The sequence below is a fragment of the Grammomys surdaster genome, unplaced genomic scaffold, assembly GCF_004785775.1.
Source record: "Grammomys surdaster isolate TR1022 unplaced genomic scaffold, NIH_TR_1.0 193, whole genome shotgun sequence".
NCBI lineage: Eukaryota > Metazoa > Chordata > Mammalia > Rodentia > Muridae > Grammomys > Grammomys surdaster.
The window spans coordinates 1,350,169-1,357,517 of record NW_021604638.1 but is presented as its reverse complement, the minus strand read 5'-3'; positions in this window follow the sequence as shown (position 1 = coordinate 1,357,517).

The following is a 7,349-nucleotide window of genomic DNA, read 5'->3' as shown; positions in this document are numbered from 1 at the left end:
TCACAAGAAGAAGCCGGACTCCTCTGCCTTGGAGCAGCTGAGGGAGCCTATGAAGACTCTCCCACTTTGGCCAGACCCAGCACCTCTGACCACACACATGGAGACATGTATAGGAAGAGGGAGAGCTGGTCACACGTCAGACACGTGCCTGAATCACCGCCATCACATCTCTGCCTAGCCAGGCTCTGCCCTACCCTGAAAGGCTATTCCCAGGAGGCTTCCTGAGCTGAATTCAAAATACCCTGTTCCAAGCTGCTCTTGGTGTTCTCTGTTCATAATCCCTCGGCAGGAAGCGTCCCTGGGCTCAGGCTCGGGCCTAGGCTGCCTGTTTTCCTCCTTCACCAGACTACTGCAGCAGTCAGCTACTATGGCCTAACATGGACCTTGTTACCAGGCTTCTCCTCATCTAATTGGTCCCGACTTACCCTCCCATACGAGAGTGTTTGTTGCCTCCCAAGCTGATTCCCTACCATTGTTTGAGCTCAGATAAGATGCCTGGAGACCAGGCAGCAGCTTCAGCCGGCAAGCCTGAGAGATCTTCAAGGATCCTGGTTCTCATGTTTTGGAGCTGCTGTGGAGAGCCAGAGGCCGACCTGTGTCTCGCTAAAGTGGGAAGACGAGGCCAACACTTTCAAACCAACTGACCAACTGGGATGTTCTATTAATGCTTTGAAAGAAACAATTGCGGAGCTCATTCCTCAGCACCAAGCATTCCTCGTGTGTGTGTGTGTGTGTGTGTGTGTGTGTGTGTGTGTGTATCTGTGTGTATGTGTGTGTGTGTATGTGTGTGTGACACATCTGTAGGTCAGAGAGGATTCTCCTTGTTGTAGTGAGGTTTGAGGGCCCCTGCTCCCGTGTCTCTTTCCCACCTCCCAGGTAGTAGTGTGTCCTTCCCACAGCAATAGTAACAACACTTGGAGAATTAGGAGAGGGAATGAGGGTCCATTTTCTTTTCTGTCCTGAGCTGGAGCCACAGCAGGCTGCATGGCCACGCCCTAAGTCCAGAGGCTGGAAAATAGGCATCATGCTCCCGGGAGCCTGCAATGGTAAAAGGTGTGAATTTGGGGCACAGAAGGAGTTGACAGGGACAGTCTCCTCAGTTTATTAAGTTGTGTCTCCAGCTTAGACCTCTCTCAGAAACCTTGACAAGATGGAGCAACATCCACCATACAATATGGAAGTGCACAGAGCGACCAAACTCCCCTATGTAGATTCATAGACATTTGTTTAGAGGGAATATCTAGAAAGAAAGACTGTATCCATTGGGATCTGGCTGGAAATAACAGAACCCACTAAGGTGACATCAGGGAAACAATGGTAGCCTCTGCTGTTGCGGTCTGTGGTTTCTTAAAACAAGAGCTGAACCTCTGCAAATTTCTTTGTCTTCAGGATTACAAGATGGCTGCATTGTCTCCAGCCATCACATCTGAGCTGAGCAAGCTGAGAAGGCAACAGGGATGTTGACATTGGGACCAGCTAGACAAAGAGAGGCAAGGGAATCCTAGCTGGTCGGAACTACCCGGGCAGGCTGTAAGATAGGAGGAACTAGACAGTAAACACATTCCTGAGACCCAGAGGGGAATAGTGTGACCCAGAGTGAGACCTACACAGGCTCACTGGAGTACAGACAGCTGCAAACCCGCAGCCTTGAGTCTGTTTGTTATCCAATGGGTATTAGGGAGTCACGGAAGGTTCAAGGCAGAAGAGAAACATGGCCTCACATCTTTACAGAGCAATCATTCCGATGGTCAGGGATGCTAACAACAATGCCACCAAGGACTGTCTGAGAGAAATGGAGCAGAAGTGGGGAAGCTTACCCCAGCCCTTGGAGAGAACTCAGACATAGGAGGTTGGGAAGGTTAAGAAGGGGCACTGCTCTGAGATGGGGCTGGTAGGAGGTATGGCAGCCTAGGGTGCCAAGGCTTGGGCTCTGGGTGGTCACTGTGCCTTGTTGTGGTGGTTTGAATATGGTTGGCCCAGGGAATGGCACTATTAGGAGGTGTGGCCTTATTGGAGGAAGTGTGTCACTGTGGGTGTGGGCTTTGAGATCCTCCTCCTAGCCACGTGGGTGCCAGCCTTTACCTGTCTGCCTTTCGATCAAGATGTAGAACTTTCGGCTCCTCCAGCCCTACCTCTCCCTGGATGCTGCCATACTCTCACCTTGATGATAAAGGACTGAACCTGTGAACCTGTAAGCCGGCGCCAATCAAATGATGCCCTTTATAAGAGTTGTCTTGGTCATGGTGTCTCTTCGTATTGAAACTGTAACAAAGACAGACTTGGTACCAGGGCCTAAGGCAATGCTGTGTTAGACCATGTTTTTGTTTGGAAGAATGTGGTTTTGGGGACTTTGGATTTGGAAAGTGGCAAAATGCTCTAACTGCTGCTTCATGTAACATACTAGTAGGAGTGTGGAAGACATTGGTGCTGAGGGTGATTTGATCTGCGGGGGCCCTGGCTCAAGAGTTTTTTAAAGAGAAGAATGTCAGTGTGTGGCCTAAAGACTGTTCTTGTGGTATTTTGGTGAAGAACGTGGCTGCTTTTTGCCCTTGTCTGGAGAGTCTGCCTGAGGCTGAGGTGAAGAGACTCAGATTAATTGTATTAACAAAGTCTCAAAACAGCTTAGTTTAAACCTTGTCCTTAGGCCAGACCTATTCAGTCTTATGAAGAGCATTTTGATCAGGCATAGCACGCTTAAAAAGGAAAAGTACAAAATGTGTGGTTCAAGTAATAATAAGGGACAGCAGGAAGTGGAACGGAGCTGAATCCTGTGTTCTAGGAGATGATGGATTAAAGGAGTGGTGATCTCAGGGCAAGAGTCCATACAGCTAGGCCCGTTGTTTGTGTTTGTAGTTGAACAATGGATAGTTATATTATTACAACCTGATCATTGCTTTTGTTTTGGACATAAGGAGGTATGATTGTGTGTCACATTGACATAGAACAGCATAGTCACCATGAAAAGCCTAGGTCCAGGCATGGTAGTACACACCTTTAATCCCAGGAGACAGACGGAAGCAGATCTCTGAGTTCAAGGCCAGCCTGGGACATAGCAAATTCTAGGTGAAGAAAAGTTTAAGTCCAGACATGGTGGACCATGCCTTTAATCCCAACCTTCAGGAGACAGGCATGCAGATCTCTTGAGTTCAAGGTCAATCTACAGAGCAAGATCCAGGACAGCCAAGCTTAGGCAGTGAAGGAGTTGGAAAAGAGGAAGTTAGTGATGATGTAATAGAACAAAGGGCCATGTTCCAACTCCTGCAAGCCGCAGAACTCAGCAGCTTCGGCCATGTGGCTCTGGCTTTAGAGTCAAGAGGAGAAGGAGACTACTGAGACAACTGATGCTGGTTAGCTGGAGCTTAGAAGTGAGTGGTGATTAAGAAGAGACCAGCATCACTGAGGTGAAATCTTCTGGGAAGTATTTTCTGAGAGCACAAAGAAGCTGTGTTCCAGGGATAGCCAAGGTTGTACTTTGTGTTGCAGCTGTACTTGGTAATGTGTGAGAGTCACCCAGGTGGTACTGGTTCTGAAGACATGAGGGGTCATGAAGAGCAGCTGAGGCTCGGCACTGTGAGAGACCATGGAAGGCCATTGGTGAAGGTGCAGCCTCAGTTGCAGTTGACAGCCCAGTACGGAAGGGGTCATGCAAAGGAGTTGAGGCTTGGCACCATGAAGAGAACCTAAGAGACGTTATTGGTGAAGCCTAGTTGCAGCAGAAGACCCCAGTGTATTGGAGATGCCAGTACCATGAGATGATCACCAAGAACAGCAGCAGCAGTGGAGTGGATCAACCTGAGCTTAGAGTGCTACAGAGGGCAGAGCTGGAGAAGTGACACCAGCCCTTTGGAGGAGAACAGAAGATCATGTGTGGATCCCAAATATTGGAACAAAAAGCTGTACCATTGAAGTAGCCTTGAAGATCCCAAGATGTTAGAGATTGCAGAGCCACGGGATACCTGCTGAGGAAAGCTGCTGACAGGGAGTGGAACCAGCCCAGGAGAAAGAAGCTTGTTGTAGTCAACCAAGATGAAAGAAGAATTGGAGATCTGAAGACTTCTTTCACATCAGACATGGAGATGCTGAGTTTAGAGATTGTCCAGCTGGTTTTTGGTCTTGCTTTTGTCCAGGATTTCCTCATGATGTCGTTTTGGAATGGTAACGTATGGCCTATGATGTTGGAGGTATGTGATCTGCTCTTTTATTTTGATTTTATATGGGATTACAGTTTAGAGATTGGACGAATCTCATAAGAGACTTTGAACTTTGGATTTTTAAACATTGTTGAGACTGCGATAGACCATGGGGACTCTTGAAGTTGGACTAAATGTAGTTTTGCATTATACTATGGCTACATAGACTCATGCATTTGAACAAGCCTATTGGGTTCAGGAAGTAGAATGTGGTAGTTTGAATATGCTTGGCCCAGGGAGTAGCACTATTAGGAGGTGTGGCCTTGTTAGAATACGTGTGGCCTGTTGCAGAAAGTGTATCACTGTGGGTATGGGTTTTGAGACTCTCCTCCTAGCCAAGTGGGTGCCAGTCTTTTCCTGTCTGCCTTTGGAGTAGAGTGTAGAACTTTCAGCTCCTCCAGCCCCACACCTCCCTAGATGCTGCCTTGTTCCCACCTTGATAATGGACTGGATTTCTGAACTTGTAAAGCCAGCCCCAATTAAATATTGTCCTTTATAAGAGTTGCCTTGATCACGGTGTCTCTTCACAGTCGTGGAGACCCAAACTAAGACAAGTGTGATCCGGGCCAGAATGGTCAGTGCCTCCCAGTGCAACTAGACTCAGGGTTCACAAGCCAGGCTCTCTCCAACCACGAGCCTCACAGGGTGATTGTGACTGAGAACCAAGACTCCAGCCCCCACATGCCTCTCCCTCCAACACACTAAGAGAGTGAAGCTTTCACCCCAACCAACCCCTCCACTTAAATGTTTTCTAGAACCTGTGTACCCTGGCCTGGCTTTAATTCCCAACTGATTAACTGCCTGGTTGACTGACTAACAGGCCTGAGTACACTCAGCTTTGATTGACATACAGCAAAGAGTTGGCTAGGAAGCAGCTAGGTGACTTGAGGTTTCAATGTTGCCCTGTAGGGTCCCCCAAAATTCATGGCTCCACCTCTCTGTAGAACTAGGCCACAGAGCCTCTCTCCAAACATCCCAGGGCCCCTGACTGAGTTCCCATCTGCCACAGGCTAGCCTTGACCTCTGAGAGTCCAAGAGGAAGGGGAACTCTGCAAACCCTGAAGCTTGCACGTCTGTCCGGCCACCAGCTCTGGGAAAGGGAAGGTACACAAGCCCTGGCCCTGCGTGCATGTCCTATAGCATCAGTGTTACTGGCTAAATTTGGTCCTTATCTCTGTTCTGGACATGTGAAAACAGGATGCTTGGATTCTTGTTCCCAAAGAGTTTGAAATTCTTTGCTAAATATATACATTGATGTATAATATATACAGCAAATGATGCCAGGCAAGATATTTTTCCCCTCAAAGGGATGGTCACAGGGCCTGAAGCGACCCAGGAGGTCAAAGACTTCCCTCTGGACCTGACTCTGGCAGCTGTTAGCAGTCATCTTCTCCAGCTCTAATTCCACACTTCCTGGAGGGGGGATGGCACCCCCCCATCCTGTACACCATCCAGACCCTTTCTCATGATAAATCACCCCAACTATGACGGTGGGGGTTAGGAAAATGTTAAATTATCTGGCATCTCTGTGTTCCTCACTTCCTCTCCTCGTGGGCTTGGAAACATCTGGAAGAGAAGGCTGGGAGAGTCTTCAGTACTTAATGCCTTTGGGACAAGTCCGGGAAAGGCAGCAGGGGGGTGGGGGTGGGGTGAGTTGGGGGTGTAGGCTGGAGGAAACAGCAGAAGCAGCAGCAAGTGTGTTCTGGAGCTAACCTAGAAAGAGGAGACCAGGCTACACCTCACTTTGAAGGGAAACTCAGACACTGGAGTGGTCTCAGGATCCCAAGGTGGGCACCCATATCCATGGGCCATGTGAGAGTCAAGTATGTTGGGACCCCACCTCCCAGAGACAGACTACCTAAGACCCTAACCCTGGGCACAAACTGACTAGAGTCAGACACTGGATTTCTTCCACTATCCTTGTCCTTCTGTCTGTGTCCACACGACTCAAGCCAGCACGGGTGTTGGATGCCAACCACTGCCTTCCACACACATGCACATACCTGAGAATGAGCACACAGGAATACACATAAACTAACACATAAACTAAACAGGACTCTGAGTCTATTGACAAAATTCATGTGCCAATAGTTGCTCACTTTTCTTTCTTTCTTCCTTTCTTTCTTTCTTCCTTCTTTCCTTTCTTTCTTTCTTTCTTTCTTTCTTTCTTTCTTTCTTTCTTTCTTTCTTTCTTTTTGTTTTTTCAAGACAGGGTTTCTCTGTGTAGCCCTGGCTGTCCTGGAACTCACTCTGTAGACCAGGCTGGCCTCGAACTCAGAAATCCACCTGCCTCTGCCTCCCAAGTGCTGGGATTAAAGGCGTGCACCACCACTGCCTGGCCAGTTGCCCATTTAAAGTGCACAGTCTAGAAGTTTCTTAACTGTTGTACAACAACTAATCACTTCCATCAGATGCCCCAATACCTGTACCCTGCCCACAGGCTACTTGAACTCACTTCCTACCCTGCCTTTCCTGGCAGGTCCTCCCCACTAGCCACCAGTATTCAGTTCCTGTTGCTGTGGGGTTTATTTGTAACTGGTGGCTGGGTTTGACCCATTCACTTGGGTTTAATTGGTTTTTTTCTTTTTTGTGGGTAAGTAATATTCCCCTGTATGAACACCTCAAATTGGGTGGCTAGATTTTTCTGATTATGTAAGCAAAGATGCTACAAACATGACTGTATGTGCTTTTCTGTGTGGAATGATAGCTCATGTTCTCTCTAGTATGTACTGTGGACTGGACTTGAAGGGTCTCACAGTAACTCTGTGTCTGACACCCAGAGATGTCCCAGGCTCTTTTCCAAAGAGTCTCACGGCTCATTCCAGCAAAGCCTAGGCAGAATTCCTCACCTGCCCGCCGATACTTGCTGCTGTCTGTCCTTTAACTTGAATCCTCCTTGATATCACACTTTGGTGCCTTGCACTGGCCTGTCTCTACTCTGACTCACATACATCCTTCCCGAGCCCGCTGGAAAGACCCCAACCTAAGACCCTAACCCTGGGCACAAACCGTTAACAGGGATGGGATTGAATAGTGGTGACTTCCCATCACTGCTGTATAAACAGGAGGATCTGAGTTCGGATCCATAGTGCCCTTTAAGCTGTGTGTGGTAGCACATGCCTGTAAACCCTGCTCTGGAGAGATGGAGACACTGGTCAG